We start from the raw sequence: 19,821 nt of genomic DNA, 5'->3' as shown, positions 1-19,821 counted from the left end.
AGAAAGGGACCGGAATTCGCCGACCTTTGGTCAGTTAAGGATTAACAGTCTTTGAGTCTGGCGCCTCACTCCACTCGGCCTTCCTGACACTATTGTGCCCTTGGCCGTAAGCATCAGTCTGAGCATTGAAAGGCCTCGGTCCACCAAGGCATCGACTCTGGCAACTTTCACATGCTAATACCTGACTTGTTTGGCTCTGGTGCCTTTTATACTGGCAAAATGTGTTAATGTCGGAAGTAAACATTGCAAGTAATTCCCTGCCTGAGGAACGGAGCAGATTTGAGCAGCCTTTGTGTGGAAGAAATCTCATTCTTTGACAGTGGTGCCCTTTTTCTGAGAACCACCACTGTCTGCAGTGGGATTGAAAGCCACAGTACGAGAAAGCAACGTGGAATTCAGCAACGCGGGAGGATAAAAATGTCATGCTTTGAGTCTGCTGCTTTTTAGTGTGGGAATGGGTTGAAAGGAGAAGTCTGATTTTAAACCCTATCCCCGAGAACAGGGTTAGAATGTGATAAGTTTAGAGAGCAAAACAAGTTGGTCTGTGGGCGGTGCGGTGCCTTTCGCTTATTGGCAAACGCCAATAGCGTTGAGGAGCTTGAGGTGACCACTTGCAAATTTAAAGCCAGTTGAGCAGGCTTTTTGACGCTGGCTGGCATTTGTCTGGATAAAAAGTTAATGTCAGAAGTGGGATTCGAACCCACGCCCCTAGAAAGGGACCAGAATACACCAACCTTTGGTAAGGTAAGGATTAACAGTCCTTGAGTCTGGCGCCTTAGACCACTCGGCCATCCTGACAATGGTCGTGCAGCAGCTGCAGGAAAATGTGCTGCAAATTCTGCACACTTACTGAGCAGCCTCACAATTCTTCCTCCTGTGCAAACACACAACGCACACATTCTTACGACAGGACTTAACAGGCAGCGCCAGTCATTAAGTTCATCATCCCTGCAATGCAACCAACATTCAAACACAGGTATTTCTCGCAACAGCTCGCATTTTGTCAGCTATCGGGTAACATTTTCTGTATTGTATTTCGAAAGCGCCTTTCATGACCGAACGACGTCCCAAGGCGCTTCACAGCCAATGAAGTATTGTAAAAGTGAAGGCACTGTTGCAATGTGGGGAACGCCGCAGCCAGTTTGCACACAGCAAGATCCCACAAACGGCAATGTGATCATGACCAGATAATCTGGTTTTGTCAGTGACGTTGATGTCGGAATAAATATTGAATGAAGGTTGTAACTGCTTCGTTCCAACGTGCACCTAATTACTGGTGTTGCCCTGTGGACCTGTATGCTGCAAAATCATTTCTCGAGAGTTTACCGTCTGCCACTTCAATGGCCTTGATTATTATCTTGCCCAAAGCAAAGTCACATTTCACTCACCGGTCACTAGTTCCAGAACGGAAACTGCTGCCAGTGGTAGCGTGGCCGAGCGGTCTAAGGCGCTGGATTAAGGCTCCAGTCTCTTCGGAGGCAGTGGGTTCGAATCCCACCGCTGCCAGAATTTGTGGCGTGTAATATTTGCGCCCCTTCACCGCGAGCCATGAAGCAGTCGGCTCCCGCTGTGTTGTGATAGCTGTGTTGTGATATGACTATTTTGGTGTGGAAAAGAGGTTGAGCTGAGAACGGTGCCTTCAGTTTGTTGGCAAACCGTTGAAGAGTTTGATGTTGCCACTTGTAAATTGAAGGCCAGTTCAACAGGCCTTTTGACGCTGGCTGCATTTGTGTGGGGAAAAATGTCACGTCAGAGGTGGCATTGCAACCCACGCCCCTAGAAAGGGACCGGAATTCGCCGACCTTTGGTCAGTTAAGGATTAACAGTCTTTGAGTCTGGCGCCTCACTCCACTCGGCCTTCCTGACACTATTGTGCCCTTGGCCGTAAGCATCAGTCTGAGCATTGAAAGGCCTCGGTCCACCAAGGCATCGACTCTGGCAACTTTCACATGCTAATACCTGACTTGTTTGGCTCTGGTGCCTTTTATACTGGCAAAATGTGTTAATGTCGGAAGTAAACATTGCAAGTAATTCCCTGCCTGAGGAACGGAGCAGATTTGAGCAGCCTTTGTGTGGAAGAAATCTCATTCTTTGACAGTGGTGCCCTTTTTCTGAGAACCATCACTGTCTGCAGTGGGATTGAAAGCCACAGTACGAGAAAGCAACGTGGAATTCAGCAACGCGGGAGGATAAAAATGTCATGCTTTGAGTCTGCTGCTTTTTAGTGTGGGAATGGGTTGAAAGGAGAAGTCTGATTTTAAACCCTATCCCCGAGAACAGGGTTAGAATGTGATAAGTTTAGAGAGCAAAACAAGTTGGTCTGTGGGCGGTGCGGTGCCTTTCGCTTATTGGCAAACGCCAATAGCGTTGAGGAGCTTGAGGTGACCACTTGCAAATTTAAAGCCAGTTGAGCAGGCTTTTTGACGCTGGCTGGCATTTGTCTGGATAAAAAGTTAATGTCAGAAGTGGGATTCGAACCCACGCCCCTAGAAAGGGACCAGAATACACCAACCTTTGGTAAGGTAAGGATTAACAGTCCTTGAGTCTGGCGCCTTAGACCACTCGGCCATCCTGACAATGGTCGTGCAGCAGCTGCAGGAAAATGTGCTGCAAATTCTGCACACTTACTGAGCAGCCTCACAATTCTTCCTCCTGTGCAAACACACAACGCACACATTCTTACGACAGGACTTAACAGGCAGCGCCAGTCATTAAGTTCATCATCCCTGCAATGCAACCAACATTCAAACACAGGTATTTCTCGCAACAGCTCGCATTTTGTCAGCTATCGGGTAACATTTTCTGTATTGTATTTCGAAAGCGCCTTTCATGACCGAACGACGTCCCAAGGCGCTTCACAGCCAATGAAGTATTGTAAAAGTGAAGGCACTGTTGCAATGTGGGGAACGCCGCAGCCAGTTTGCACACAGCAAGATCCCACAAACGGCAATGTGATCATGACCAGATAATCTGGTTTTGTCAGTGACGTTGATGTCGGAATAAATATTGAATGAAGGTTGTAACTGCTTCGTTCCAACGTGCACCTAATTACTGGTGTTGCCCTGTGGACCTGTATGCTGCAAAATCATTTCTCGAGAGTTTACCGTCTGCCACTTCAATGGCCTTGATTATTATCTTGCCCAAAGCAAAGTCACATTTCACTCACCGGTCACTAGTTCCAGAACGGAAACTGCTGCCAGTGGTAGCGTGGCCGAGCGGTCTAAGGCGCTGGATTAAGGCTCCAGTCTCTTCGGAGGCGTGGGTTCGAATCCCACCGCTGCCAGAATTTGTGGCGTGTAATATTTGCGCCCCTTCACCGCGAGCCATGAAGCAGTCGGCTCCCGCTGTGTTGTGATATGACTATTTTGGTGTGGAAAAGAGGTTGAGCTGAGAACGGTGCCTTCAGTTTGTTGCCACTTGTAAATTGAAGGCCAGTTCAACAGGCCTTTTGACGCTGGCTGCATTTGTGTGGGGAAAAATGTCACGTCAGAGGTGGGATTGCAACCCACGCCCCTAGAAAGGGACCGGAATTCGCCGACCTTTGGTCAGTTAAGGATTAACAGTCTTTGAGTCTGGCGCCTCACTCCACTCGGCCTTCCTGACACTATTGTGCCCTTGGCCGTAAGCATCAGTCTGAGCATTGAAAGGCCTCGGTCCACCAAGGCATCGACTCTGGCAACTTTCACATGCTAATACCTGACTTGTTTGGCTCTGGTGCCTTTTATACTGGCAAAATGTGTTAATGTCGGAAGTAACATTGCAAGTAATTCCCTGCCTGAGGAACGGAGCAGATTTGAGCAGCCTTTGTGTGGAAGAAATCTCATTCTTTGACAGTGGTGCCCTTTTTCTGAGAACCACCACTGTCTGCAGTGGGATTGAAAGCCACAGTACGAGAAAGCAACGTGGAATTCAGCAACGCGGGAGGATAAAAATGTCATGCTTTGAGTCTGCTGCTTTTTAGTGTGGGAATGGGTTGAAAGGAGAAGTCTGATTTTAAACCCTATCCCCGAGAACAGGGTTAGAATGTGATAAGTTTAGAGAGCAAAACAAGTTGGTCTGTGGGCGGTGCGGTGCCTTTCGCTTATTGGCAAACGCCAATAGCGTTGAGGAGCTTGAGGTGACCACTTGCAAATTTAAAGCCAGTTGAGCAGGCTTTTTGACGCTGGCTGGCATTTGTCTGGATAAAAAGTTAATGTCAGAAGTGGGATTCGAACCCACGCCCCTAGAAAGGGACCAGAATACACCAACCTTTGGTAAGGTAAGCATTAACAGTCCTTGAGTCTGGCGCCTTAGACCACTCGGCCATCCTGACAATGGTCGTGCAGCAGCTGCAGGAAAATGTGCTGCAAATTCTGCACACTTACTGAGCAGCCTCACAATTCTTCCTCCTGTGCAAACACACAACGCACACATTCTTACGACAGGACTTAACAGGCAGCGCCAGTCATTAAGTTCATCATCCCTGCAATGCAACCAACATTCAAACACAGGTATTTCTCGCAACAGCTCGCATTTTGTCAGCTATCGGGTAACATTTTCTGTATTGTATTTCGAAAGCGCCTTTCATGACCGAACGACGTCCCAAGGCGCTTCACAGCCAATGAAGTATTGTAAAAGTGAAGGCACTGTTGCAATGTGGGGAACGCCGCAGCCAGTTTGCACACAGCAAGATCCCACAAACGGCAATGTGATCATGACCAGATAATCTGGTTTTGTCAGTGACGTTGATGTCGGAATAAATATTGAATGAAGGTTGTAACTGCTTCGTTCCAACGTGCACCTAATTACTGGTGTTGCCCTGTGGACCTGTATGCTGCAAAATCATTTCTCGAGAGTTTACCGTCTGCCACTTTAATGGCCTTGATTATTATCTTGCCCAAAGCAAAGTCACATTTCACTCACCGGTCACTAGTTCCAGAACGGAAACTGCTGCCAGTGGTAGCGTGGCCGAGCGGTCGAAGGCGCTGGATTAAGGCTCCAGTCTCTTCGGAGGCGTGGGTTCGAATCCCACCGCTGCCAGAATTTGTGGCGTGTAATATTTGCGCCCCTTCACCGCGAGCCATGAAGCAGTCGGCTCCCGCTGTGTTGTGATATGACTATTTTGGTGTGGAAAAGAGGTTGAGCTGAGAACGGTGCCTTCAGTTTGTTGGCAAACCGTTGAAGAGTTTGATGTTGCCACTTGTAAATTGAAGGCCAGTTCAACAGGCCTTTTGACGCTGGCTGCATTTGTGTGGGGAAAAATGTCACGTCAGAGGTGGGATTGCAACCCACGCCCCTAGAAAGGGACCGGAATTCGCCGACCTTTGGTCAGTTAAGGATTAACAGTCTTTGAGTCTGGCGCCTCACTCCACTCGGCCTTCCTGACACTATTGTGCCCTTGGCCGTAAGCATCAGTCTGAGCATTGAAAGGCCTCGGTCCACCAAGGCATCGACTCTGGCAACTTTCACATGCTAATACCTGACTTGTTTGGCTCTGGTGCCTTTTATACTGGCAAAATGTGTTAATGTCGGAAGTAAACATTGCAAGTAATTCCCTGCCTGAGGAACGGAGCAGATTTGAGCAGCCTTTGTGTGGAAGAAATCTCATTCTTTGACAGTGGTGCCCTTTTTCTGAGAACCACCACTGTCTGCAGTGGGATTGAAAGCCACAGTACGAGAAAGCAACGTGGAATTCAGCAACGCGGGAGGATAAAAATGTCATGCTTTGAGTCTGCTGCTTTTTAGTGTGGGAATGGGTTGAAAGGAGAAGTCTGATTTTAAACCCTATCCCCGAGAACAGGGTTAGAATGTGATAAGTTTAGAGAGCAAAACAAGTTGGTCTGTGGGCGGTGCGGTGCCTTTCGCTTATTGGCAAACGCCAATAGCGTTGAGGAGCTTGAGGTGACCACTTGCAAATTTAAAGCCAGTTGAGCAGGCTTTTTGACGCTGGCTGGCATTTGTCTGGATAAAAAGTTAATGTCAGAAGTGGGATTCGAACCCACGCCCCTAGAAAGGGACCAGAATACACCAACCTTTGGTAAGGTAAGGATTAACAGTCCTTGAGTCTGGCGCCTTAGACCACTCGGCCATCCTGACAATGGTCGTGCAGCAGCTGCAGGAAAATGTGCTGCAAATTCTGCACACTTACTGAGCAGCCTCACAATTCTTCCTCCTGTGCAAACACACAACGCACACATTCTTACGACAGGACTTAACAGGCAGCGCCAGTCATTAAGTTCATCATCCCTGCAATGCAACCAACATTCAAACACAGGTATTTCTCGCAACAGCTCGCATTTTGTCAGCTATCGGGTAACATTTTCTGTATTGTATTTCGAAAGCGCCTTTCATGACCGAACGACGTCCCAAGGCGCTTCACAGCCAATGAAGTATTGTAAAAGTGAAGGCACTGTTGCAATGTGGGGAACGCCGCAGCCAGTTTGCACACAGCAAGATCCCACAAACGGCAATGTGATCATGACCAGATAATCTGGTTTTGTCAGTGACGTTGATGTCGGAATAAATATTGAATGAAGGTTGTAACTGCTTCGTTCCAACGTGCACCTAATTACTGGTGTTGCCCTGTGGACCTGTATGCTGCAAAATCATTTCTCGAGAGTTTACCGTCTGCCACTTCAATGGCCTTGATTATTATCTTGCCCAAAGCAAAGTCACATTTCACTCACCGGTCACTAGTTCCAGAACGGAAACTGCTGCCAGTGGTAGCGTGGCCGAGCGGTCTAAGGCGCTGGATTAAGGCTCCAGTCTCTTCGGAGGCAGTGGGTTCGAATCCCACCGCTGCCAGAATTTGTGGCGTGTAATATTTGCGCCCCTTCACCGCGAGCCATGAAGCAGTCGGCTCCCGCTGTGTTGTGATATGACTATTTTGGTGTGGAAAAGAGGTTGAGCTGAGAACGGTGCCTTCAGTTTGTTGCCACTTGTAAATTGAAGGCCAGTTCAACAGGCCTTTTGACGCTGGCTGCATTTGTGTGGGGAAAAATGTCACGTCAGAGGTGGGATTGCAACCCACGCCCCTAGAAAGGGACCGGAATTCGCCGACCTTTGGTCAGTTAAGGATTAACAGTCTTTGAGTCTGGCGCCTCACTCCACTCGGCCTTCCTGACACTATTGTGCCCTTGGCCGTAAGCATCAGTCTGAGCATTGAAAGGCCTCGGTCCACCAAGGCATCGACTCTGGCAACTTTCACATGCTAATACCTGACTTGTTTGGCTCTGGTGCCTTTTATACTGGCAAAATGTGTTAATGTCGGAAGTAAACATTGCAAGTAATTCCCTGCCTGAGGAACGGAGCAGATTTGAGCAGCCTTTGTGTGGAAGAAATCTCATTCTTTGACAGTGGTGCCCTTTTTCTGAGAACCACCACTGTCTGCAGTGGGATTGAAAGCCACAGTACGAGAAAGCAACGTGGAATTCAGCAACGCGGGAGGATAAAAATGTCATGCTTTGAGTCTGCTGCTTTTTAGTGTGGGAATGGGTTGAAAGGAGAAGTCTGATTTTAAACCCTATCCCCGAGAACAGGGTTAGAATGTGATAAGTTTAGAGAGCAAAACAAGTTGGTCTGTGGGCGGTGCGGTGCCTTTCGCTTATTGGCAAACGCCAATAGCGTTGAGGAGCTTGAGGTGACCACTTGCAAATTTAAAGCCAGTTGAGCAGGCTTTTTGACGCTGGCTGGCATTTGTCTGGATAAAAAGTTAATGTCAGAAGTGGGATTCGAACCCACGCCCCTAGAAAGGGACCAGAATACACCAACCTTTGGTAAGGTAAGGATTAACAGTCCTTGAGTCTGGCGCCTTAGACCACTCGGCCATCCTGACAATGGTCGTGCAGCAGCACGCAGGAAAATGTGCTGCAAATTCTGCACACTTACTGAGCAGCCTCACAATTCTTCCTCCTGTGGAAACACACAACGCACACATTCTTACGACAGGACTTAACAGGCAGCGCCAGTCATTAAGTTCATCATCCCTGCAATGCAACCAACATTCAAACACAGGTATTTCTCGCAACAGCTCGCATTTTGTCAGCTATCGGGTAACATTTTCTGTATTGTATTTCGAAAGCGCCTTTCATGACCGAACGACGTCCCAAGGCGCTTTACAGCCAATGAAGTATTGTAAAAGTGAAGGCACTGTTGCAATGTGGGGAACGCCGCAGCCAGTTTGCACACAGCAAGATCCCACAAACGGCAATGTGATCATGACCAGATAATCTGGTTTTGTCAGTGACGTTGATGTCGGAATAAATATTGAATGAAGGTTGTAACTGCTTCGTTCCAACGTGCACCTAATTACTGGTGTTGCCCTGTGGACCTGTATGCTGCAAAATCATTTCTCGAGAGTTTACCGTCTGCCACTTCAATGGCCTTGATTATTATCTTGCCCAAAGCAAAGTCACATTTCACTCACCGGTCACTAGTTCCAGAACGGAAATTGCTGCCAGTGGTAGCGTGGCCGAGCGGTCTAAGGCGCTGGATTAAGGCTCCAGTCTCTTCGGAGGCAGTGGGTTCGAATCCCACCGCTGCCAGAATTTGTGGCGTGTAATATTTGCGCCCCTTCACCGCGAGCCATGAAGCAGTCGGCTCCCGCTGTGTTGTGATATGACTATTTTGGTGTGGAAAAGAGGTTGAGCTGAGAACGGTGCCTTCAGTTTGTTGGCAAACCGTTGAAGAGTTTGATGTTGCCACTTGTAAATTGAAGGCCAGTTCAACAGGCCTTTTGACGCTGGCTGCATTTGTGTGGGGAAAAATGTCACGTCAGAGGTGGCATTGCAACCCACGCCCCTAGAAAGGGACCGGAATTCGCCGACCTTTGGTCAGTTAAGGATTAACAGTCTTTGAGTCTGGCGCCTCACTCCACTCGGCCTTCCTGACACTATTGTGCCCTTGGCCGTAAGCATCAGTCTGAGCATTGAAAGGCCTCGGTCCACCAAGGCATCGACTCTGGCAACTTTCACATGCTAATACCTGACTTGTTTGGCTCTGGTGCCTTTTATACTGGCAAAATGTGTTAATGTCGGAAGTAAACATTGCAAGTAATTCCCTGCCTGAGGAACGGAGCAGATTTGAGCAGCCTTTGTGTGGAAGAAATCTCATTCTTTGACAGTGGTGCCCTTTTTCTGAGAACCACCACTGTCTGCAGTGGGATTGAAAGCCACAGTACGAGAAAGCAACGTGGAATTCAGCAACGCGGGAGGATAAAAATGTCATGCTTTGAGTCTGCTGCTTTTTAGTGTGGGAATGGGTTGAAAGGAGAAGTCTGATTTTAAACCCTATCCCCGAGAACAGGGTTAGAATGTGATAAGTTTAGAGAGCAAAACAAGTTGGTCTGTGGGCGGTGCGGTGCCTTTCGCTTATTGGCAAACGCCAATAGCGTTGAGGAGCTTGAGGTGACCACTTGCAAATTTAAAGCCAGTTGAGCAGGCTTTTTGACGCTGGCTGGCATTTGTCTGGATAAAAAGTTAATGTCAGAAGTGGGATTCGAACCCACGCCCCTAGAAAGGGACCAGAATACACCAACCTTTGGTAAGGTAAGGATTAACAGTCCTTGAGTCTGGCGCCTTAGACCACTCGGCCATCCTGACAATGGTCGTGCAGCAGCTGCAGGAAAATGTGCTGCAAATTCTGCACACTTACTGAGCAGCCTCACAATTCTTCCTCCTGTGCAAACACACAACGCACACATTCTTACGACAGGACTTAACAGGCAGCGCCAGTCATTAAGTTCATCATCCCTGCAATGCAACCAACATTCAAACACAGGTATTTCTCGCAACAGCTCGCATTTTGTCAGCTATCGGGTAACATTTTCTGTATTGTATTTCGAAAGCGCCTTTCATGACCGAACGACGTCCCAAGGCGCTTCACAGCCAATGAAGTATTGTAAAAGTGAAGGCACTGTTGCAATGTGGGGAACGCCGCAGCCAGTTTGCACACAGCAAGATCCCACAAACGGCAATGTGATCATGACCAGATAATCTGGTTTTGTCAGTGACGTTGATGTCGGAATAAATATTGAATGAAGGTTGTAACTGCTTCGTTCCAACGTGCACCTAATTACTGGTGTTGCCCTGTGGACCTGTATGCTGCAAAATCATTTCTCGAGAGTTTACCGTCTGCCACTTCAATGGCCTTGATTATTATCTTGCCCAAAGCAAAGTCACATTTCACTCACCGGTCACTAGTTCCAGAACGGAAACTGCTGCCAGTGGTAGCGTGGCCGAGCGGTCTAAGGCGCTGGATTAAGGCTCCAGTCTCTTCGGAGGCAGTGGGTTCGAATCCCACCGCTGCCAGAATTTGTGGCGTGTAATATTTGCGCCCCTTCACCGCGAGCCATGAAGCAGTCGGCTCCCGCTGTGTTGTGATATGACTATTTTGGTGTGGAAAAGAGGTTGAGCTGAGAACGGTGCCTTCAGTTTGTTGCCACTTGTAAATTGAAGGCCAGTTCAACAGGCCTTTTGACGCTGGCTGCATTTGTGTGGGGAAAAATGTCACGTCAGAGGTGGGATTGCAACCCACGCCCCTAGAAAGGGACCGGAATTCGCCGACCTTTGGTCAGTTAAGGATTAACAGTCTTTGAGTCTGGCGCCTCACTCCACTCGGCCTTCCTGACACTATTGTGCCCTTGGCCGTAAGCATCAGTCTGAGCATTGAAAGGCCTCGGTCCACCAAGGCATCGACTCTGGCAACTTTCACATGCTAATACCTGACTTGTTTGGCTCTGGTGCCTTTTATACTGGCAAAATGTGTTAATGTCGGAAGTAAACATTGCAAGTAATTCCCTGCCTGAGGAACGGAGCAGATTTGAGCAGCCTTTGTGTGGAAGAAATCTCATTCTTTGACAGTGGTGCCCTTTTTCTGAGAACCACCACTGTCTGCAGTGGGATTGAAAGCCACAGTACGAGAAAGCAACGTGGAATTCAGCAACGCGGGAGGATAAAAATGTCATGCTTTGAGTCTGCTGCTTTTTAGTGTGGGAATGGGTTGAAAGGAGAAGTCTGATTTTAAACCCTATCCCCGAGAACAGGGTTAGAATGTGATAAGTTTAGAGAGCAAAACAAGTTGGTCTGTGGGCGGTGCGGTGCCTTTCGCTTATTGGCAAACGCCAATAGCGTTGAGGAGCTTGAGGTGACCACTTGCAAATTTAAAGCCAGTTGAGCAGGCTTTTTGACGCTGGCTGGCATTTGTCTGGATAAAAAGTTAATGTCAGAAGTGGGATTCGAATCCACGCCCCTAGAAAGGGACCAGAATACACCAACCTTTGGTAAGGTAAGGATTAACAGTCCTTGAGTCTGGCGCCTTAGACCACTCGGCCATCCTGACAATGGTCGTGCAGCAGCTGCAGGAAAATGTGCTGCAAATTCTGCACACTTACTGAGCAGCCTCACAATTCTTCCTCCTGTGCAAACACACAACGCACACATTCTTACGACAGGACTTAACAGGCAGCGCCAGTCATTAAGTTCATCATCCCTGCAATGCAACCAACATTCAAACACAGGTATTTCTCGCAACAGCTCGCATTTTGTCAGCTGTCGGGTAACATTTTCTGTATTGTATTTCGAAAGCGCCTTTCATGACCGAACGACGTCCCAAGGCGCTTTACAGCCAATGAAGTATTGTAAAAGTGAAGGCACTGTTGCAATGTGGGGAACGCCGCAGCCAGTTTGCACACAGCAAGATCCCACAAACGGCAATGTGATCATGACCAGATAATCTGGTTTTGTCAGTGACGTTGATGTCGGAATAAATATTGAATGAAGGTTGTAACTGCTTCGTTCCAACGTGCACCTAATTACTGGTGTTGCCCTGTGGACCTGTATGCTGCAAAATCATTTCTCGAGAGTTTACCGTCTGCCACTTCAATGGCCTTGATTATTATCTTGCCCAAAGCAAAGTCACATTTCACTCACCGGTCACTAGTTCCAGAACGGAAACTGCTGCCAGTGGTAGCGTGGCCGAGCGGTCTAAGGCGCTGGATTAAGGCTCCAGTCTCTTCGGAGGCAGTGGGTTCGAATCCCACCGCTGCCAGAATATGTGGCGTGTAATATTTGCGCCCCTTCACCGCGAGCCATGAAGCAGTCGGCTCCCGCTCTGTTGTGATATGACTATTTTGGTGTGGAAAAGAGGTTGAGCTGAGAACGGTGCCTTCAGTTTGTTGGCAAACCGTTGAAGAGTTTGATGTTGCCACTTGTAAATTGAAGGCCAGTTCAACAGGCCTTTTGACGCTGGCTGCATTTGTGTGGGGAAAAATGTCACGTCAGAGGTGGGATTGCAACCCACGCCCCTAGAAAGGGACCGGAATTCGCCGACCTTTGGTCAGTTAAGGATTAACAGTCTTTGAGTCTGGCGCCTCACTCCACTCGGCCTTCCTGACACTATTGTGCCCTTGGCCGTAAGCATCAGTCTGAGCATTGAAAGGCCTCGGTCCACCAAGGCATCGACTCTGGCAACTTTCACATGCTAATACCTGACTTGTTTGGCTCTGGTGCCTTTTATACTGGCAAAATGTGTTAATGTCGGAAGTAAACATTGCAAGTAATTCCCTGCCTGAGGAACGGAGCAGATTTGAGCAGCCTTTGTGTGGAAGAAATCTCATTCTTTGACAGTGGTGCCCTTTTTCTGAGAACCACCACTGTCTGCAGTGGGATTGAAAGCCACAGTACGAGAAAGCAACGTGGAATTCAGCAACGCGGGAGGATAAAAATGTCATGCTTTGAGTCTGCTGCTTTTTAGTGTGGGAATGGGTTGAAAGGAGAAGTCTGATTTTAAACCCTATCCCCGAGAACAGGGTTAGAATGTGATAAGTTTAGAGAGCAAAACAAGTTGGTCTGTGGGCGGTGCGGTGCCTTTCGCTTATTGGCAAACGCCAATAGCGTTGAGGAGCTTGAGGTGACCACTTGCAAATTTAAAGCCAGTTGAGCAGGCTTTTTGACGCTGGCTGGCATTTGTCTGGATAAAAAGTTAATGTCAGAAGTGGGATTCGAACCCACGCCCCTAGAAAGGGACCAGAATACACCAACCTTTGGTAAGGTAAGGATTAACAGTCCTTGAGTCTGGCGCCTTAGACCACTCGGCCATCCTGACAATGGTCGTGCAGCAGCACGCAGGAAAATGTGCTGCAAATTCTGCACACTTACTGAGCAGCCTCACAATTCTTCCTCCTGTGCAAACACACAACGCACACATTCTTACGACAGGACTTAACAGGCAGCGCCAGTCATTAAGTTCATCATCCCTGCAATGCAACCAACATTCAAACACAGGTATTTCTCGCAACAGCTCGCATTTTGTCAGCTATCGGGTAACATTTTCTGTATTGTATTTCGAAAGCGCCTTTCATGACCGAACGACGTCCCAAGGCGCTTCACAGCCAATGAAGTATTGTAAAAGTGAAGGCACTGTTGCAATGTGGGGAACGCCGCAGCCAGTTTGCACACAGCAAGATCCCACAAACGGCAATGTGATCATGACCAGATAATCTGGTTTTGTCAGTGACGTTGATGTCGGAATAAATATTGAATGAAGGTTGTAACTGCTTCGTTCCAACGTGCACCTAATTACTGGTGTTGCCCTGTGGACCTGTATGCTGCAAAATCATTTCTCGAGAGTTTACCGTCTGCCACTTCAATGGCCTTGATTATTATCTTGCCCAAAGCAAAGTCACATTTCACTCACCGGTCACTAGTTCCAGAACGGAAACTGCTGCCAGTGGTAGCGTGGCCGAGCGGTCTAAGGCGCTGGATTAAGGCTCCAGTCTCTTCGGAGGCAGTGGGTTCGAATCCCACCGCTGCCAGAATTTGTGGCGTGTAATATTTGCGCCCCTTCACCGTGAGCCATGAAGCAGTCGGCTCCCGCTGTGTTGTGATATGACTATTTTGGTGTGGAAAAGAGGTTGAGCTGAGAACGGTGCCTTCAGTTTGTTGCCACTTGTAAATTGAAGGCCAGTTCAACAGGCCTTTTGACGCTGGCTGCATTTGTGTGGGGAAAAATGTCACGTCAGAGGTGGGATTGCAACCCACGCCCCTAGAAAGGGACCGGAATTCGCCGACCTTTGGTCAGTTAAGGATTAACAGTCTTTGAGTCTGGCGCCTCACTCCACTCGGCCTTCCTGACACTATTGTGCCCTTGGCCGTAAGCATCAGTCTGAGCATTGAAAGGCCTCGGTCCACCAAGGCATCGACTCTGGCAACTTTCACATGCTAATACCTGACTTGTTTGGCTCTGGTGCCTTTTATACTGGCAAAATGTGTTAATGTCGGAAGTAAACATTGCAAGTAATTCCCTGCCTGAGGAACGGAGCAGATTTGAGCAGCCTTTGTGTGGAAGAAATCTCATTCTTTGACAGTGGTGCCCTTTTTCTGAGAACCACCACTGTCTGCAGTGGGATTGAAAGCCACAGTACGAGAAAGCAACGTGGAATTCAGCAACGCGGGAGGATAAAAATGTCATGCTTTGAGTCTGCTGCTTTTTAGTGTGGGAATGGGTTGAAAGGAGAAGTCTGATTTTAAACCCTATCCCCGAGAACAGGGTTAGAATGTGATAAGTTTAGAGAGCAAAACAAGTTGGTCTGTGGGCGGTGCGGTGCCTTTCGCTTATTGGCAAACGCCAATAGCGTTGAGGAGCTTGAGGTGACCACTTGCAAATTTAAAGCCAGTTGAGCAGGCTTTTTGACGCTGGCTGGCATTTGTCTGGATAAAAAGTTAATGTCAGAAGTGGGATTCGAACCCACGCCCCTAGAAAGGGACCAGAATACACCAACCTTTGGTAAGGTAAGGATTAACAGTCCTTGAGTCTGGCGCCTTAGACCACTCGGCCATCCTGACGATGGTCGTGCAGCAGCTGCAGGAAAATGTGCTGCAAATTCTGCACACTTACTGAGCAGCCTCACAATTCTTCCTCCTGTGCAAACACACAACGCACACATTCTTACGACAGGACTTAACAGGCAGCGCCAGTCATTAAGTTCATCATCCCTGCAATGCAACCAACATTCAAACACAGGTATTTCTCGCAACAGCTCGCATTTTGTCAGCTATCGGGTAACATTTTCTGTATTGTATTTCGAAAGCGCCTTTCATGACCGAACGACGTCCCAAGGCGCTTCACAGCCAATGAAGTATTGTAAAAGTGAAGGCACTGTTGCAATGTGGGGAACGCCGCAGCCAGTTTGCACACAGCAAGATCCCACAAACGGCAATGTGATCATGACCAGATAATCTGGTTTTGTCAGTGACGTTGATGTCGGAATAAATATTGAATGAAGGTTGTAACTGCTTCGTTCCAACGTGCACCTAATTACTGGTGTTGCCCTGTGGACCTGTATGCTGCAAAATCATTTCTCGAGAGTTTACCGTCTGCCACTTCAATGGCCTTGATTATTATCTTGCCCAAAGCAAAGTCACATTTCACTCACCGGTCACTAGTTCCAGAACGGAAACTGCTGCCAGTGGTAGCGTGGCCGAGCGGTCTAAGGCGCTGGATTAAGGCTCCAGTCTCTTCGGAGGCAGTGGGTTCGAATCCCACCGCTGCCAGAATTTGTGGCGTGTAATATTTGCGCCCCTTCACCGTGAGCCATGAAGCAGTCGGCTCCCGCTGTGTTGTGATATGACTATTTTGGTGTGGAAAAGAGGTTGAGCTGAGAACGGTGCCTTCAGTTTGTTGCCACTTGTAAATTGAAGGCCAGTTCAACAGGCCTTTTGACGCTGGCTGCATTTGTGTGGGGAAAAATGTCACGTCAGAGGTGGGATTGCAACCCACGCCCCTAGAAAGGGACCGGAATTCGCCGACCTTTGGTCAGTTAAGGATTAACAGTCTTTGAGTCTGGCGCCTCACTCCACTCGGCCTTCCTGACACTATTGTGCCCTTGGCCGTAAGCATCAGTCTGAGCATTGAAAGGCCTCGGTCCACCAAGGCATCGACTCTGGCAACTTTCACATGCTAATACCTGACTTGTTTGGCTCTGGTGCCTTTTATACTGGCAAAATGTGTTAATGTCGGAAGTAAACATTGCAAGTAATTCCCTGCCTGAGGAACGGAGCAGATTTGAGCAGCCTTTGTGTGGAAGAAATCTCATTCTTTGACAGTGGTGCCCTTTTTCTGAGAACCACCACTGTCTGCAGTGGGATTGAAAGCCACAGTACGAGAAAGCAACGTGGAATTCAGCAACGCGGGAGGATAAAAATGTCATGCTTTGAGTCTGCTGCTTTTTAGTGTGGGAATGGGTTGAAAGGAGAAGTCTGATTTTAAACCCTATCCCCGAGAACAGGGTTAGAATGTGATAAGTTTAGAGAGCAAAACAAGTTGGTCTGTGGGCGGTGCGGTGCCTTTCGCTTATTGGCAAACGCCAATAGCGTTGAGGAGCTTGAGGTGACCACTTGCAAATTTAAAGCCAGTTGAGCAGGCTTTTTGACGCTGGCTGGCATTTGTCTGGATAAAAAGTTAATGTCAGAAGTGGGATTCGAACCCACGCCCCTAGAAAGGGACCAGAATACACCAACCTTTGGTAAGGTAAGGATTAACAGTCCTTGAGTCTGGCGCCTTAGACCACTCGGCCATCCTGACGATGGTCGTGCAGCAGCTGCAGGAAAATGTGCTGCAAATTCTGCACACTTACTGAGCAGCCTCACAATTCTTCCTCCTGTGCAAACACACAACGCACACATTCTTACGACAGGACTTAACAGGCAGCGCCAGTCATTAAGTTCATCATCCCTGCAATGCAACCAACATTCAAACACAGGTATTTCTCGCAACAGCTCGCATTTTGTCAGCTATCGGGTAACATTTTCTGTATTGTATTTCGAAAGCGCCTTTCATGACCGAACGACGTCCCAAGGCGCTTCACAGCCAATGAAGTATTGTAAAAGTGAAGGCACTGTTGCAATGTGGGGAACGCCGCAGCCAGTTTGCACACAGCAAGATCCCACAAACGGCAATGTGATCATGACCAGATAATCTGGTTTTGTCAGTGACGTTGATGTCGGAATAAATATTGAATGAAGGTTGTAACTGCTTCGTTCCAACGTGCACCTAATTACTGGTGTTGCCCTGTGGACCTGTATGCTGCAAAATCATTTCTCGAGAGTTTACCGTCTGCCACTTCAATGGCCTTGATTATTATCTTGCCCAAAGCAAAGTCACATTTCACTCACCGGTCACTAGTTCCAGAACGGAAACTGCTGCCAGTGGTAGCGTGGCCGAGCGGTCTAAGGCGCTGGATTAAGGCTCCAGTCTCTTCGGAGGCGTGGGTTCGAATCCCACCGCTGCCAGAATTTGTGGCGTGTAATATTTGCGCCCCTTCACCGCGAGCCATGAAGCAGTCGGCTCCCGCTGTGTTGTGATATGACTATTTTGGTGTGGAAAAGAGGTTGAGCTGAGAACGGTGCCTTCAGTTTGTTGCCACTTGTAAATTGAAGGCCAGTTCAACAGGCCTTTTGACGCTGGCTGCATTTGTGTGGGGAAAAATGTCACGTCAGAGGTGGGATTGCAACCCACGCCCCTAGAAAGGGACCGGAATTCGCCGACCTTTGGTCAGTTAAGGATTAACAGTCTTTGAGTCTGGCGCCTCACTCCACTCGGCCTTCCTGACACTATTGTGCCCTTGGCCGTAAGCATCAGTCTGAGCATTGAAAGGCCTCGGTCCACCAAGGCATCGACTCTGGCAACTTTCACATGCTAATACCTGACTTGTTTGGCTCTGGTGCCTTTTATACTGGCAAAATGTGTTAATGTCGGAAGTAAACATTGCAAGTAATTCCCTGCCTGAGGAACGGAGCAGATTTGAGCAGCCTTTGTGTGGAAGAAATCTCATTCTTTGACAGTGGTGCCCTTTTTCTGAGAACCACCACTGTCTGCAGTGGGATTGAAAGCCACAGTACGAGAAAGCAACGTGGAATTCAGCAACGCGGGAGGATAAAAATGTCATGCTTTGAGTCTGCTGCTTTTTAGTGTGGGAATGGGTTGAAAGGAGAAGTCTGATTTTAAACCCTATCCCCGAGAACAGGGTTAGAATGTGATAAGTTTAGAGAGCAAAACAAGTTGGTCTGTGGGCGGTGCGGTGCCTTTCGCTTATTGGCAAACGCCAATAGCGTTGAGGAGCTTGAGGTGACCACTTGCAAATTTAAAGCCAGTTGAGCAGGCTTTTTGACGCTGGCTGGCATTTGTCTGGATAAAAAGTTAATGTCAGAAGTGGGATTCGAACCCACGCCCCTAGAAAGGGACCAGAATACACCAACCTTTGGTAAGGTAAGGATTAACAGTCCTTGAGTCTGGCGCCTTAGACCACTCGGCCATCCTGACAATGGTCGTGCAGCAGCTGCAGGAAAATGTGCTGCAAATTCTGCACACTTACTGAGCAGCCTCACAATTCTTCCTCCTGTGCAAACACACAACGCACACATTCTTACGACAGGACTTAACAGGCAGCGCCAGTCATTAAGTTCATCATCCCTGCAATGCAACCAACATTCAAACACAGGTATTTCTCGCAACAGCTCGCATTTTGTCAGCTATCGGATAACATTTTCTGTATTGTATTTCGAAAGCGCCTTTCATGACCGAACGACGTCCCAAGGCGCTTCACAGCCAATGAAGTATTGTAAAAGTGAAGGCACTGTTGCAATGTGGGGAACGCCGCAGCCAGTTTGCACACAGCAAGATCCCACAAACGGCAATGTGATCATGACCAGATAATCTGGTTTTGTCAGTGACGTTGATGTCGGAATAAATATTGAATGAAGGTTGTAACTGCTTCGTTCCAACGTGCACCTAATTACTGGTGTTGCCCTGTGGACCTGTATGCTGCAAAATCATTTCTCGAGAGTTTACCGTCTGCCACTTCAATGGCCTTGATTATTATCTTGCCCAAAGCAAAGTCACATTTCACTCACCGGTCACTAGTTCCAGAACGGAAACTGCTGCCAGTGGTAGCGTGGCCGAGCGGTCTAAGGCGCTGGATTAAGGCTCCAGTCTCTTCGGAGGCGTGGGTTCGAATCCCACCGCTGCCAGAATTTGTGGCGTGTAATATTTGCGCCCCTTCACCGCGAGCCATGAAGCAGTCGGCTCCCGCTGTGTTGTGATATGACTATTTTGGTGTGGAAAAGAGGTTGAGCTGAGAACGGTGCCTTCAGTTTGTTGCCACTTGTAAATTGAAGGCCAGTTCAACAGGCCTTTTGACGCTGGCTGCATTTGTGTGGGGAAAAATGTCACGTCAGAGGTGGGATTGCAACCCACGCCCCTAGAAAGGGACCGGAATTCGCCGACCTTTGGTCAGTTAAGGATTAACAGTCTTTGAGTCTGGCGCCTCACTCCACTCGGCCTTCCTGACACTATTGTGCCCTTGGCCGTAAGCATCAGTCTGAGCATTGAAAGGCCTCGGTCCACCAAGGCATCGACTCTGGCAACTTTCACATGCTAATACCTGACTTGTTTGGCTCTGGTGCCTTTTATACTGGCAAAATGTGTTAATGTCGGAAGTAAACATTGCAAGTAATTCCCTGCCTGAGGAACGGAGCAGATTTGAGCAGCCTTTGTGTGGAAGAAATCTCATTCTTTGACAGTGGTGCCCTTTTTCTGAGAACCACCACTGTCTGCAGTGGGATTGAAAGCCACAGTACGAGAAAGCAACGTGGAATTCAGCAACGCGGGAGGATAAAAATGTCATGCTTTGAGTCTGCTGCTTTTTAGTGTGGGAATGGGTTGAAAGGAGAAGTCTGATTTTAAACCCTATCCCCGAGAACAGGGTTAGAATGTGATAAGTTTAGAGAGCAAAACAAGTTGGTCTGTGGGCGGTGCGGTGCCTTTCGCTTATTGGCAAACGCCAATAGC

At 48.3% G+C, this 19,821-nt stretch overlaps 22 non-coding genes across 22 annotated transcripts; 11 read left to right on the top strand and 11 right to left on the bottom strand.

The window, feature by feature from the left end:
- Positions 1 to 679: 679 nt before the first annotated feature.
- trnal-caa (transfer RNA leucine (anticodon CAA)) lies at positions 680 to 798 on the bottom strand. Its single transcript has 2 exons — positions 761 to 798; positions 680 to 725 (listed from the first exon to the last, which is right to left on the bottom strand). It is a non-coding gene; the product is annotated as a tRNA-Leu (tRNA).
- Positions 799 to 1,423: 625 nt separating this feature from the next.
- trnal-aag (transfer RNA leucine (anticodon AAG)) lies at positions 1,424 to 1,506 on the top strand. Its single transcript has one exon. It is a non-coding gene; the product is annotated as a tRNA-Leu (tRNA).
- A 951-nt stretch (positions 1,507 to 2,457) lies between these two features.
- Positions 2,458 to 2,576, bottom strand: trnal-caa (transfer RNA leucine (anticodon CAA)). The gene is made up of 2 exons: positions 2,539 to 2,576; positions 2,458 to 2,503 (listed from the first exon to the last, which is right to left on the bottom strand). It is a non-coding gene; the product is annotated as a tRNA-Leu (tRNA).
- Positions 2,577 to 3,201: 625 nt separating this feature from the next.
- On the top strand, positions 3,202 to 3,283 carry trnal-aag (transfer RNA leucine (anticodon AAG)). The gene has a single exon. It is a non-coding gene; the product is annotated as a tRNA-Leu (tRNA).
- Positions 3,284 to 4,193: 910 nt separating this feature from the next.
- On the bottom strand, positions 4,194 to 4,312 carry trnal-caa (transfer RNA leucine (anticodon CAA)). The gene is made up of 2 exons: positions 4,275 to 4,312; positions 4,194 to 4,239 (listed from the first exon to the last, which is right to left on the bottom strand). It is a non-coding gene; the product is annotated as a tRNA-Leu (tRNA).
- Positions 4,313 to 4,937: 625 nt separating this feature from the next.
- On the top strand, positions 4,938 to 5,019 carry trnal-aag (transfer RNA leucine (anticodon AAG)). Its single transcript has one exon. It is a non-coding gene; the product is annotated as a tRNA-Leu (tRNA).
- Positions 5,020 to 5,956: 937 nt separating this feature from the next.
- On the bottom strand, positions 5,957 to 6,075 carry trnal-caa (transfer RNA leucine (anticodon CAA)). Its single transcript has 2 exons — positions 6,038 to 6,075; positions 5,957 to 6,002 (listed from the first exon to the last, which is right to left on the bottom strand). It is a non-coding gene; the product is annotated as a tRNA-Leu (tRNA).
- Positions 6,076 to 6,700: 625 nt separating this feature from the next.
- Positions 6,701 to 6,783, top strand: trnal-aag (transfer RNA leucine (anticodon AAG)). Its single transcript has one exon. It is a non-coding gene; the product is annotated as a tRNA-Leu (tRNA).
- Positions 6,784 to 7,694: 911 nt separating this feature from the next.
- Positions 7,695 to 7,813, bottom strand: trnal-caa (transfer RNA leucine (anticodon CAA)). The gene is made up of 2 exons: positions 7,776 to 7,813; positions 7,695 to 7,740 (listed from the first exon to the last, which is right to left on the bottom strand). It is a non-coding gene; the product is annotated as a tRNA-Leu (tRNA).
- A 626-nt stretch (positions 7,814 to 8,439) lies between these two features.
- Positions 8,440 to 8,522, top strand: trnal-aag (transfer RNA leucine (anticodon AAG)). Its single transcript has one exon. It is a non-coding gene; the product is annotated as a tRNA-Leu (tRNA).
- A 937-nt stretch (positions 8,523 to 9,459) lies between these two features.
- trnal-caa (transfer RNA leucine (anticodon CAA)) lies at positions 9,460 to 9,578 on the bottom strand. The gene is made up of 2 exons: positions 9,541 to 9,578; positions 9,460 to 9,505 (listed from the first exon to the last, which is right to left on the bottom strand). It is a non-coding gene; the product is annotated as a tRNA-Leu (tRNA).
- A 625-nt stretch (positions 9,579 to 10,203) lies between these two features.
- Positions 10,204 to 10,286, top strand: trnal-aag (transfer RNA leucine (anticodon AAG)). The gene has a single exon. It is a non-coding gene; the product is annotated as a tRNA-Leu (tRNA).
- A 911-nt stretch (positions 10,287 to 11,197) lies between these two features.
- trnal-caa (transfer RNA leucine (anticodon CAA)) lies at positions 11,198 to 11,316 on the bottom strand. Its single transcript has 2 exons — positions 11,279 to 11,316; positions 11,198 to 11,243 (listed from the first exon to the last, which is right to left on the bottom strand). It is a non-coding gene; the product is annotated as a tRNA-Leu (tRNA).
- Positions 11,317 to 11,941: 625 nt separating this feature from the next.
- Positions 11,942 to 12,024, top strand: trnal-aag (transfer RNA leucine (anticodon AAG)). The gene has a single exon. It is a non-coding gene; the product is annotated as a tRNA-Leu (tRNA).
- Positions 12,025 to 12,961: 937 nt separating this feature from the next.
- Positions 12,962 to 13,080, bottom strand: trnal-caa (transfer RNA leucine (anticodon CAA)). Its single transcript has 2 exons — positions 13,043 to 13,080; positions 12,962 to 13,007 (listed from the first exon to the last, which is right to left on the bottom strand). It is a non-coding gene; the product is annotated as a tRNA-Leu (tRNA).
- Positions 13,081 to 13,706: 626 nt separating this feature from the next.
- trnal-aag (transfer RNA leucine (anticodon AAG)) lies at positions 13,707 to 13,789 on the top strand. The gene has a single exon. It is a non-coding gene; the product is annotated as a tRNA-Leu (tRNA).
- Positions 13,790 to 14,700: 911 nt separating this feature from the next.
- trnal-caa (transfer RNA leucine (anticodon CAA)) lies at positions 14,701 to 14,819 on the bottom strand. The gene is made up of 2 exons: positions 14,782 to 14,819; positions 14,701 to 14,746 (listed from the first exon to the last, which is right to left on the bottom strand). It is a non-coding gene; the product is annotated as a tRNA-Leu (tRNA).
- Positions 14,820 to 15,444: 625 nt separating this feature from the next.
- On the top strand, positions 15,445 to 15,527 carry trnal-aag (transfer RNA leucine (anticodon AAG)). The gene has a single exon. It is a non-coding gene; the product is annotated as a tRNA-Leu (tRNA).
- A 911-nt stretch (positions 15,528 to 16,438) lies between these two features.
- Positions 16,439 to 16,557, bottom strand: trnal-caa (transfer RNA leucine (anticodon CAA)). The gene is made up of 2 exons: positions 16,520 to 16,557; positions 16,439 to 16,484 (listed from the first exon to the last, which is right to left on the bottom strand). It is a non-coding gene; the product is annotated as a tRNA-Leu (tRNA).
- A 625-nt stretch (positions 16,558 to 17,182) lies between these two features.
- trnal-aag (transfer RNA leucine (anticodon AAG)) lies at positions 17,183 to 17,264 on the top strand. The gene has a single exon. It is a non-coding gene; the product is annotated as a tRNA-Leu (tRNA).
- Positions 17,265 to 18,175: 911 nt separating this feature from the next.
- trnal-caa (transfer RNA leucine (anticodon CAA)) lies at positions 18,176 to 18,294 on the bottom strand. The gene is made up of 2 exons: positions 18,257 to 18,294; positions 18,176 to 18,221 (listed from the first exon to the last, which is right to left on the bottom strand). It is a non-coding gene; the product is annotated as a tRNA-Leu (tRNA).
- Positions 18,295 to 18,919: 625 nt separating this feature from the next.
- On the top strand, positions 18,920 to 19,001 carry trnal-aag (transfer RNA leucine (anticodon AAG)). The gene has a single exon. It is a non-coding gene; the product is annotated as a tRNA-Leu (tRNA).
- The last annotated feature ends 820 nt before the right edge of the window (positions 19,002 to 19,821 follow it).

The sequence above is a fragment of the Pristiophorus japonicus genome, chromosome 8 (assembly GCF_044704955.1).
Source record: "Pristiophorus japonicus isolate sPriJap1 chromosome 8, sPriJap1.hap1, whole genome shotgun sequence".
NCBI lineage: Eukaryota > Metazoa > Chordata > Chondrichthyes > Pristiophoridae > Pristiophorus > Pristiophorus japonicus.
This window is presented reverse-complemented; position numbering and strand designations above follow the sequence as displayed.